Source organism: Scyliorhinus torazame, chromosome 11, assembly GCF_047496885.1.
Source record: "Scyliorhinus torazame isolate Kashiwa2021f chromosome 11, sScyTor2.1, whole genome shotgun sequence".
NCBI classification, from domain to species: domain Eukaryota; kingdom Metazoa; phylum Chordata; class Chondrichthyes; order Carcharhiniformes; family Scyliorhinidae; genus Scyliorhinus; species Scyliorhinus torazame.
Genome location: NC_092717.1, coordinates 163,538,039 through 163,550,447, shown reverse-complemented (window position 1 = coordinate 163,550,447; position 12,409 = coordinate 163,538,039).

Below are 12,409 nucleotides of genomic sequence, written 5' to 3'. Positions count from 1 at the left end.
CTGAAGATCAGATGGCAGGACAAAATACCAGACACTGGGGTGCTCACCCGAGTTGGCATGAGAAGCATTCACACCATATTGACGCAGTCACAATTGAGTTGGACTGGTCCTGTAACCAGAATGCCTGACACTCACTTACCAAAATGTATCTTCAATGGAGAGCTTGAGTCTCTCTCATTGAGGGTGAACTCTGATGGTAGTCAAAGGAAGGAGACGCTGAAGGCTTCACTTAGGAGTTCAGATATCAAGTTTGAGTCCTGGATCGTTGTATCTGGCGCAACCAAATAAAAGATGTGTAACTACCTTCAACGGTAAGCGCCTATCAGAGTAGAGATAAACTGCAAGGAGAGGAAATCCAGAGCCAGCAGCTGCTCCAAAACTCAATTGTCTGTGGTCTCCAGTTCTATTTGCAGCAGAACCGCCCATGCACAGGTCCGTTGTAGCAGTCACCTATATACCCATGGGAACCCTACCAAATATCACACATGATGGACATACTGATCTCCACATTGAAGGACAAACAAGCTATGGGATCCTTTACATCCACCTGAGAAAACAGATGGGCCTTGATTTAATGTCTCATCCAAAAGACGGCACCTCGGACAGTGCTGCACTCCCTCAGTACTGCACCGGAGTGTCAGCCTTGATTTTTTCACTCAAGTGTTGGAGTGCGACCTATAACCTTGCTGAAAGGCAAGAGTTCTACCACCTGAGCTACAGCTCAGGGCAACACGGTAGCACAGTGGTTAGCACTGTTGCTTCACAGCGCCAAGGTCCCAGGTTCGATTCCGGCTTGGGTCACTGTCTGTGCGGAGTCTGCACATTCTCCCCGTGTCTGTGTGGGTTTCCTCCAGGTGCTCCGGTTTCCTCCCACAAATCCTGAAAGACGTGCTGTTAGGTAATTTGGACATTCTGAATTCTCCCTCAGTGTACCTAAAGAGGCGCCGGAGTGTGACGACTAGGGGACTTTCACAGTAACTTCATTGCAGTGTTAATGTAAGCCTACTTGTGACACTAATAAAGATTATTATTATTAGCAGACACCACACTTGATCGGGTTGATGCAGAGAAATGGGGGTGAATTCTTTGCCTCCCAACTGCGCGTTCCTTAGCGGCGGCCATTGGCGGCAATGGGATTCTCTGTTCCTGTGCCGGTCAATGGGATTTCCCATTGTAGCCACCCCACACCGCCGGGAAACCTGCAGGCAGGGTTACATTGCCAATGGAATGGAGAATCCCGCTGGCAGAGAATTCATCCCATGATATCTTTTGGTGTTGAGATCCAGAACAAGGTGGTCTCATCATAAAATTAGAGTCATTTGGAAATGAAATCAGGAAGTTTTCACACAAATCTGGAAATCATTACTCCAAAAGGCTATGGATGTCGGGTCAATTGAAATTCTCAAGGTTTTATACACATTTTGTTAAGCTAGGTTTCAGGGAATATGAAATCATGGCCTTAATGCAGTGACAGAATGAGGAACCATCTTCCTTCCAACCATCCTCTGTGCTATTCCTGGAACTCATCTACTGTTCCAATTTCCACCCCTCTCTCACCTTTACATGGTCCATCTCCAACACGTCCCTTCCCTCTCATGTCCTCTTTGTCTCCATTTCTGGTAATAAACATATCTACCAATATTCATTATAAACCTATCAACTCCCACAGCTACTTCGACTACAGCTTCTCGGGCCCAGATTCTTGTAAAGACACTATCCCATTTCCCAGTTTCTATACCTTCATCGCATCTGTTCCGATGATGCTATCTTCCACGGTGCCACTTCTGACAGGCCTTTCTTTCTCCAAACTCAAAGGTTGCCCTCACTGGGATTGACAGAGTGCTCAATGGTGTCCAACACATCTCCTACACCTCTGCCCTCACTCCTTCCCCTCCCTCCCAGAACCAGAATTGGGTCCCCTTGTCCTCAATTTTCACCTCACGAGCCTCTGCATTCAAAGGATCATCTTCTGCCATTTCCACAAACTCCAGCACCAAACACATCGTCCCCTCAACCACCCCCGTCAGCATTCTGGAGGGGCCATTCCTTCTGTGACACCCTGGTCCACTCCTCCATCATCCCCTTCCCACGGCACCTTCTCATTCAATCACAGAAGGTGCACACCTGCCCCTTTACCTTCTCTCTCCTCACTGTCCAAGGGCCCACAAATACTTCCTAGTGAAAATGAAATGAAAATCGCTTATTGTCACAAGTAGGCTTCAATGAAGTTACTGTGAAAAGCCCCTAGTCGCCACATTCCGGCGCCTGTTCGGGGAGGCTGGTACGGGAATTGAACCGTGCTGCTGGCCTGCTTGGTCTGCTTTCAAAGCCAGTGATTTAGCCCAGTGTGCAGTGAAGCAGTGTTTCACTTGCACCACCTTCAGTTTGGCCCACTGTACTTGATGCTGCCAAAGTGGTCTCCTCTACATGCAGCATGGATGATTACTTTGTGGAACACCTTCACTCAGTCTGCAAGTATGATTCTGACCTTCCTGTCGCTTGCAATTTTAATTCACCATCTTGGTCTCATGCCCATATGTTTGTCCTGGATTCTGCAATGTTCCAGTGAAATCCACTGCAAACCTTCCTATTGGGGACTTCACAGCCTTCTGGACTTAACATTGAGTGCAACAACTTCAGGCCATGAACTCTCTCCTCCATCTTGACCCCCTTTTTAAATAATTTATTTTGCACCCAACCCCAGAGGGCCATCTGTCACTTTTTTTCTTATGTTTTGTTTTCACAGAGCGTTGACCCTTGTTACAAAGAACATAGAACAAAGAACAACACAGCACAGGAACAATCCCTTCGGCCCTCTAGGCCTATGCCGATCACATGTCCTATCTAGACCAACAGCCTATATCCTTCTATACAACGTCTGTTCATGTGCCTATCCAAATAAGTCTTAAAGGTTTCTAACATATCTGCCTCCTCACTTGGCAGTGCATTCCAGGCCATCACCATCCTCTGTGTAAAAAGACTTCCCCCGCACTTCTCCACTGAACCTATCACCCCTCACCTTGACTTGTGCCCCCTTGTAATTTTCAATTCCCCCCTGGGAAAAAGCCTCCAACTGTTCACCCTATCTATGCCCCTTATAATTTTATAAACTTCTGTCAGGTCGCTCCTTAGCCTCCGTCCCTCTAGGGAGAATAATCCCAGTTTATTCAATCTCTCCTCATAGCCATTACCCTCCATACCAGGCAACATCCTGGTAAACCTTTTCTGTACTCTCACCAAAGCCCCCACGTCCTTCTGGTAGTGTGGTGACCAGAATTGGACACAGTATTCCAAATGTGGCCTAATCAACGTTCTGTATAAGTGTAACATAATTTTTGAGATTTTATACTCGATACCCCAGTCAATGAAGGGAAGCATGCCAAATGCTTTCTTTACCACCATTTCCACCTGCGCTGCCTCTTTTAAGGTTCTGTGGACCTGCATGCCCAGATTTCTCTGTGTGTCTCTTTGATCCTGATGGTTCTGCCATTTATTTTGTAGCTCCCATCTGAATTGGATCTACCAAAATGCATCACCTCGCATTTGCCCGGGTTAAATTCCATCTGCCATTTCTCTGCCCAATTTTGCAGCCTATCTATATCCCATTGTATTCTCTGACAATCTTCATCACTATCCGCAACTCCTGCAATCTTAGTATCATCCGCAAACTTGTTAATCAGACCCGCTACGTTTCCTTCCAAGTCATTTATATGTATTACAAACCACAGAGGTCGTGGAACACCACTAGTTGAAATGAAAATGAAAATTGCTTATTGTCACAAGTAGGCTTCAATGAAGTTACTGTGAAAAGCCCCTAGTCGCCACATTCTGGCGCCTGTTCGGGAAGGCTGTTACGGGAATTGAACTGTGCTGCTGGCCTGCCTTGGTCTGCTTTCAAAGCCAGCGATTTAGCCCAGTGCTAAACAGTTACAGACTATGTTATGCTATTAACACATTCTGTTATTTTACCTTTATGCCACTATTACCATCCTTTTAGTCTTTAACGCAAGCATTAGCACTCTCTTTATCTTGTGTCCTTGACATCTTTGTCAAATCTTTCCTGAGCTCCTACCGATCCCCATCTATTTTGCTTCATCTGCTCCATCCCCTCTTAAACAGTGTAAAATTCATCACATTTCTACCTCTCTCTAACCCTGAAGAGGAGTCAAATGGGCTCAAACTGTTAACGCTGGTTCTCTCTCCGCAGATGCTGCCAGATCTGCTGAGCATTTCCAGAATTTTCTGTTTTTATTACTCATCTACTGCTCATGGGGATTGAATGTTGATACATGCTGAGGTTGGGCATGCTAATGCACGCTGTGGTTGGGAATTCCTGACCTTGCCACTAGCTATAATAATCTTTATTATTGTACATTATAGTACAGGTCCAGTGTCTTAGAACTGGCAACCTCGGGACTGTGTCCATGCCGGAACTTAGACAGCGGCAGGATAGCGCAGTGGGTAGCACTGCTGCCTCATGGCGCTGAGGACCCGGGTTTGATCCCGTGTGGAGTTTGCACATTCTCCCTGTGTCTGCGTGGGTCTCACCCCCACAACCCAAAGATGTGCAGGGTAGGTGGATTGGCCACGCTAAATTGCCTCTTTATTGGAAAAAAAGAGAATCGTAATGCTTTAAATTTCTAAAAATAAAAGATATTGCCTCTTTTTGGGTTGGGTGGGTTGGGCGAGCCAGGCCAGGTGGGGTTAAGGGTTACTTGGGTCAATGCTGTATCTAGCCAAAAAGGTCAAGTTTTATCTAATAATAAATGTGGTATTATTCATGAGTGTTCCTAGTTGGAACAAGATCACTTTAAGAGACTGATCACGTGATGTATTGATGATGTCATCAGCAGTTTGGGTGGGCCAACAGTCAGTCTATCTTTGCAGCCTGTTGAGTAAACGCCTTTACAATAAAGCTCTTGCTTGTTTGTACCTTCATGGTCTGCAAGCCTGTCCTTTAAAAAATCTACAATAAATAAAATTTGTGGATGGCAGCTTAAAACAAATGTTGGCTTTTCGGACATTGACAGTTTTCGGATAGCCAGATCTGAGACCATGAGCCTATATTCATGTGGTTCAAAGAATAAAACAGAAAGTTACCAATCTAATTTTGTGTAACACACCTAAATGAAAACCCTTGAGAAACTCCAAATCTTCACTCTTCCTCGCTTTTCACAGTAACTTCATTTGAAGCCTACTTGTGACAATAAGCGATTTTCATTTCATTTCATTTCGAGCATTCTACATGTGGCTTCACTGAGATAATCACAGGCTACACAAATCCCTGCTCTGACTGCTGAGAGGTTCTTGGCCAATGGGTTTTGAAACTTGTGCGGGACAGGCCAAAAATTCCACCTGCACCTGTATAAGGACAGATATGTCCATTGGGATTTGAGGCAGCATGTGGAGTACTGATTGGTGGGGTGGGGGTGGGGGGCGGTGGAAGGGAGGGTGATATGTTCAATGGTTTAGAACTCGAATAGCTTTGAACAGAGTCTCCAATTCCATGCCCAATTTCACATCATCACTCTCATGGCTCACCCACACTTTCCTGGCAGCAATGAGCTGGAGAACACTTTGCTGACCAGCAGTGGCCGATGAACAGCCACTGACGAGGACCTGCATGAAATCACGATTGCCTTGTCTGATGCTCCATGCAGGTGGCTACTCTTTCCGTGGACAAAGCCGTCAACACAGACTGCAGCTTGAGACAAACTCCTCCAATCACTGCAAGCATGCACAGTACACTGGTATGCTGCCATTCCAGAATTATCCTCTTTGGCAATACCTCCTAAGGTTCAGCATCTGCATCAAGCTGTCAGAGCTTGCAGTATCCTGCACCCAATGAACAAGACTGCCCATTGCTGTTCCTGTCTCTTCTATATTCTCTTGCTCACTTGTGATGTGTGAGTCACCAGGTGAAAAAACAAATTACTTCCTTATCCGTCTCATCAAAGAGTGAGTACCTGAGCTAATGCAAGGGCAGCATGAGTCCTGTGGCAGTGCACCCTGAGTGAATTACCTCTGAGGTATCGCCATCCTCCTTCATCATCTCCCACAATGTTTGAATTCCCTGTGAAAGAACTGTCAAGGTTAGAATGTTTTAAGTGACCATTATGCTCATGACTGTCTTTCACTGGCCGATGACATTAAGTCAACATGAGTGAATGTTTTATGCAATGTGATTGTCGGATATTTGACCCTGTCACCAGGCAACTGGGCAGCCTCCATCTTCCCATCTCTGAAGGCCAACCATGGCAAGACTCCATTGATGTCATCCTCTGCCGATGTCCGTTGTGAGGCCATCTCCAGTCCCTTGCCTGTCTCTGTTGTTCTGTGATCTCTTCTCCTATAGGGAGAGAACGGAGTCAGGGAAGGGTTTATGTTGGATGGATGGATAGATGAAAACTATTGGTTAAGAATGACTAAGTGGAAGAAGTGTAATATTGCATTAAACTAAGGGTGATCTTCAGTGGTGAATGAGATGTGAGGAAATTCATGAAGAGAACAGGATGAGTTTACCTTCAAGTGAAGTGGATGAATTGGCGTAGACTTCAGAAGGGTGATAGCGTTGCCATGTAACACATATCAGGTATCGGTGAATATGTTTTTTTTACCCAGTTTGGATGATTAAACTGCTTTCAGCATTGAATCCAACAAAGAACAAAGAACAAAGAAATGTACAGCACAGGAACAGGCCCTTCGGCCCTCCAAGCCCGTGCTGACCATGCTGCCCGACTAAACTACAATCTTCTACACTTCCTGGGTCCGTATCCCTCTATTCCCATCCTATTTATGTATTTGTCAAGATGCCCCTTAAATGTCACTATCGTCCCTGCTTCCACCACCTCCTCCGGTAGCGAGTTCCAGGCACCCACTACCCTCTGCGTAAAAAAACTTGCCTCGTACATCTACTCTAAACCTTACCCTTCTCACCTTAAACCTATGCCCCCTAGTAATTGACCCCTCTACCCTGGGGAAAAGCCTCTGACTATCCACTTTGTCTATGCCCCTCATAATTTTGTATATCTCTATCAGGTCTCCCCTCAACCTCCTTCGTTCCAGTGAGAACAAACCGAGTTTATTCAACCGCTCCTCATAGCTAATGCCCTCCATACCAGGCAACATTCTGGTAAATCTCTTCTGCACCCTCTCTAAAGCCTCCACATCCTTCTGGTAGTGTGGCGACCAGAATTGAACACTATACTCCAAGTGTGGCCTAACTAAGGTTCTATACAGCTGCAACATGACTTGCCAATTCTTATACTCAATGCCCCGGCCAATGAAGGCAAGCATGCCGTATGCCTTCTTGACTACCTTCTCCACCTGTGTTGCCCCTTTCAATGACCTGTGGACCTGTACTCCTAGATCTCTTTGACTTTCAATACTCTTGAGGGTTCTACCATTCACTGTATATTACCTACCTGCATTAGACCTTCCAAAATGCATTACCTCACATTTGTCCGGATTAAACTCCATCTGCCATCTCTCCGCCCAAGTCTCCAAACAATCTAAACCCTGCTGTATCCTCCGACAATCCTCATCGCTATCCGCAATTCCACCAACCTTTGTGTCGTCTGCAAACTTACTAATCAGACCAGTTACATTTTCCTCCAAATCATTTATATATACTACAAAGAGCAAAGGTCCCAGCACTGATCCCTGTGGAACACCACTAGTCACAGCCCTCCAATTAGAAAAGCATCCTTCCATTGCTACTCTCTGCCTTCTATGGCCTAGCCAGTTCTGTATCCACCTTGCCAGCTCACCCCTGATCCCGTGTGACTTCTCCTTTTGTACTAGTCTACCATGAGGGACCTTGTCAAAGGCCTTACTGAAGTCCATATAGACAACATCCACTGCCCTACCTGCATCAATCATCTTAGTGACCTCCTCGAAAAACTCTATCAAGTTAGTGAGACACGACCTTCCCTTCACAAAACCGTGCTGCCTCCCACTAATACGTCCATTTGCTTCCAAATGGGAGTAGATCCTGTCTCGAAGAATTCTCTCCAGTAATTTCCCTACCACTGAAGTAAGGCTCACCGGCCTGTAGTTCCCGGGATTATCCTTGCTACCCTTCTTAAACAGAGGAACAACATTGGCTATTCTCCAGTCCTCCGGGACATCCCCTGAAGACAGCGAGGATCCAAAGATTTCTGTCAAGGCCTCAGCAATTTCCTCTCCAGCCTCCTTCAGTATTCTGGGGTAGATCCCATCAGGCCCTGGGGACTTATCTACCTTAATATTTTTTAAGACACCCAACACCTCGTCTTTTTGGATCTCAATGTGACCCAGGCTATCTACACACCCTTCTCCAGACTCAACATCTACCAATTTCTTCTCTTTGGTGAATACTGATGCAAAGTATTCATTTAGTACCTCGCCCATTTTCTCTGGCTCCACACATAGATTCCCTTGCCTATCCTTCAGTGGGCCAACCCTTTCCCTGGCTACCCTCTTGCTTTTTATGTACGTGTAAAAAGCCTTGGGATTTTCCTTAACCCTATTTGCCAATGACTTTTCTTGACCCCTTCTAGCCATCCTGATTTCTTGCTTAAGTTCCTTCCTACTTTCCTTATATTCCACGCAGGCTTCGTCTGTTCCCAGCCTTTTAGCCCTGACAAATGCCTCCTTTTTCTTTTTGACAAGGCCTACAATATCTCTCGTCATCCAAGGGTCCCGAAAATTGCCGTATTTATCCTTCTTCCTCACAGGAACATGCCGGTCCTGAATTCCTTTCAACTGCCACTTGAAAGCCTCCCACATGTCAGATGTTGATTTGCCCTCAAACATCCGCCCCCAATCTATGTTCTTCAGTTCCCGCCTAATATTGTTATAATTAGCCTTCCCCCAATTTAGCACATTCATCCTAGGACCACTCTTAGCCTTGTCCACCAGTACTTTAAAACTTACTGAATTGTGGTCACTGTTATCGAAATGCTCCCCTACTGAAACATCTAAAAACACGAATAGCAGAGGATGGTTTTGATCCATCGATCTCTGGGTTATGGGCACAGGACACTCCCGCTTCGCCACACGGCTCGTGGCTCAAATCCACTACGCTATTACTGCTGACCTCATGCCTTCTTTGTTTTAGCTGCAGGCGCCTCCGTCCTATCAGTAGAGTCTCCCCCTGTGGATCCTTGCAGCCCTCAACAGCACATGCAGAGAGGTGTCACTAAGACCAGGCACAACCTTTGAATGTCGGGACTCCATTCTGCCAATTTCTTCTGTTGTCCTCCCAACCTCAATTCTATTAAATTGCATGTTTGGAGCTGAAATAGGCTCACATGGAATGTCATCTCAGCTACTTACTCTAACCGGAAATGGTCTGACAATGCAGTGGGTGGATTGAAATGTCACACAAATGTTTTGTGCTTAGTCCCAGGTTTCCCATGCATTACTGGACCCCTTCCTACACTCCATCACTCTCAGCACACAACAAAGCTACAATCTTGCCATTTCTTTCTTTCTGTTATACAATCCTGCACACTCTGCCTAATTCAGGAATCTTTACTGCATTGAAATGAAGGAGCATTATTCATTCTCCTGATCTCAATTATTCATTCTTGTCTCTTTGAATTATGAACCTCCAGACTGCCCTCTTTCTTTCTCTTCTTTGGAATGGTTTGACTTTTAAACCCCATGCCCACCATCACCGAAATGTATATTTCTCTGTGTAAAGTTAAAGAAAAATGGAAGCACGGTGGTGCAGTGGTTAGCACTGCTGCCTCACGGCACTGAGGTCCCGGCTTCGATCCCGGACCCGGGTCACTGTCCGTGGGGAGTTTGCACATTCTCCCTGTGTCAGCATGGGTCTCAGTCCCACAACCCAAAAAGGCACAGGGTAGGTGAATTGGCCCCTTAATTGGAAAAAAATAATTGGCTATTCTAAACTTATTTTTAAAAATGAGAAAAAAAAGTTAAAGAAAAATTATTTTACTGAACTGTCATTGCAGACCAATCACCTGATTTGGCTTACTGTAATGCCCTTGATGCCATATGGGGAAAGGTGATGATCCTGTCAGATGGTTTCCTGAGCAGACTGTCAAAGTCACTTGGCAGAATGCATCATCACCAAAACTTTCAAACAAGTACCGAGATGTAGCTTGGTTGGTGGTGAGAAAGGCCATCTCTGTCAGATCCTCCCTGCACGCCTGCAGTCTCACCCCCTTCCACATGTTTACTTCGAGGCAGCTGTGGTGGGGATGGGGCTGCTCTGTCCACGTCCTTCTGAAATGCGCCTTTGCAAAAAGGTCTAGATAGAGGTGCAGTGACTCTTGTCGAGGTTCATTCCGAGTAGCTGTAACGCAGCACTCTGTGCTCTGTGGGCTGTTACCAGGGATGCACACTGAGATAAACATCAACAGCTACTGGAGAACCATCAGCTTGATGAAAGGCAGTCATTGGCCTGTCCAAAATCTGCTGGTCTTGCAGGAAATGCAAAGTCATTGTCAATGATTGAGTTGTTACAGACTGGCTCACTGCAACGTCCACGTGCTGCGGGATGCATGAAAGCTCGGGTCAAGCCCTTAGAAAGGTTCTGTAAGAAAAGGCCACTGACTAAGATCTTTGTGTGACATGGTGGCGATTCCGACCTCAGGAGACTGTGTGGAGTTTGCACATTCTTCCCGTGTCTGCGTGGGTTTCCTCCGGGTGCTCCGGTTTCCTCCCACAGTCCAAAGATGTGCAGATTAGGTGGATTGGATATGCTAAATTATCCCTAGGTGGGGTTACAAGGATAGGGTGGGGATTGGGCCTAGGTTAGGGTGCTCTTCCCGAGGAGAGGATGGGTGCAGACCTGATGGGCCAAATGGCCTCCTTCTGCACTGTTGGGATTCTGTGATTCTGTCATTGTACAGTGAGGGGCTGGAAAGTGTGTAAAACACCTCAGGCCGTAAGCTAACTTTAAATATAACTGTCACGGCAAGTGTAGTGTGGTGTCTCTATTTAAAGAATCAAAGCTGTATTGCATTTTATCTAAATTCAGGTTTGAACTGTTATGTAATGTACATTTACAAACTTTATTGCCAAACTATATTTTTGGAAAAAATAGTTTGATGTCTCCTTTAAATCTTTGCAACTGTGTAAGATAAACTATGTTCATTGGCCCATCATTTGCCTTGGTTTTTTAATGTTTAAGAAACTATTGGCTGTATTTGTGTGATCATTGTTACACTTTGGAGTTGCTTTTCAATACATTTCAACTTCACTTTGCCTTATATTTGAGAATGTTAGGCCTCCAAATTAAGGGCCTTCAATTACCTGATTACCAAAAATATTCCAATTGAAGAGGAAGAGCATTTATCTTGAAATTCATGCAATTTGGTTACTGGAACAATTTTATATGGCAGGCTACCGCCACCCAGTGTCCAAGTTTATTAGTTCAGGCAAAAACCAAGATTAAAGCAGTAGGCAAATCCTGGGCAGGATTCTCCGCCGGCGGGATGCTCCGTTTTGCTGGCACCTGGGGGTTTCCTGACGGCGCGGGGCTGCCCCACAATGGGACACCTCATTGACCAGCCGGCGTAACGGAGAATCCTGACGGCTGGTTAGGGTAGAAATGTGGCATGGCCAGGCAGAGAATCCCGCCCCCTAACCTTGTAATCTCAATCGGGCCAAGTTGAATGAAGTGTTGTCTGATTAGGTTTTCACTGCCAGCAATACAGTGATAGGAAAAAGCTAATGAAAATGTTGCTAAATGATTGCATGAGTTTAGAGAGATGTGTACACCATCAAGAGAGAAATCCTCCAGAGGCTGTATTGGAAATCTTCATACACGTCACCAAAGAAATTTTTCACTCCCCTGCACGTAAATTATTTCATTACTAAAGAAGGACTATGAAAAAAATGTACAGTGCAAAAGGCATTGTCCGCTTTTACCAATATTTGTAAACTGATAACTAGCTGTTCAACATTGATTATAAATACAATTTAAAAATGCTGGAAAGTTTAGCGGGTCTGACAACATCTTAGAAGAGAAGAGTCATATGGACTTGAAACATTAACTCTCTTTCTCTCCTCACAAATGCTGCTAGACCTGTTGACTCTTTCCAGTATTTTCTGTTTATATATCAGATTTGTAGCATCCGCGGTATTTTGCTTATGTATGGCCAGCCCGGTGGCACAATGGTTAGACTGCTGTCTCACAGCTCCAGGGACCCAGGTTTAATTCCAGCCTTGGGTGACTGGCTGTGTGGAGTTTGCACATTATCTCCCTGTCTGTGTGGGTTTCCTCTTAGTGGTCCAGTTTCCTCCCACACGCCAAAGATTAGGTGGATTGGCGATGCTAAATTGCCCTTTAGTGTCCCAAAAATATGTATAGGTTGGGTTATTGGAAAAAGGTGGTGATGTGAGCTTGGGTGGAATACTCTTTCAGAGGGCCGGTGCAACTCGATGGACTGAA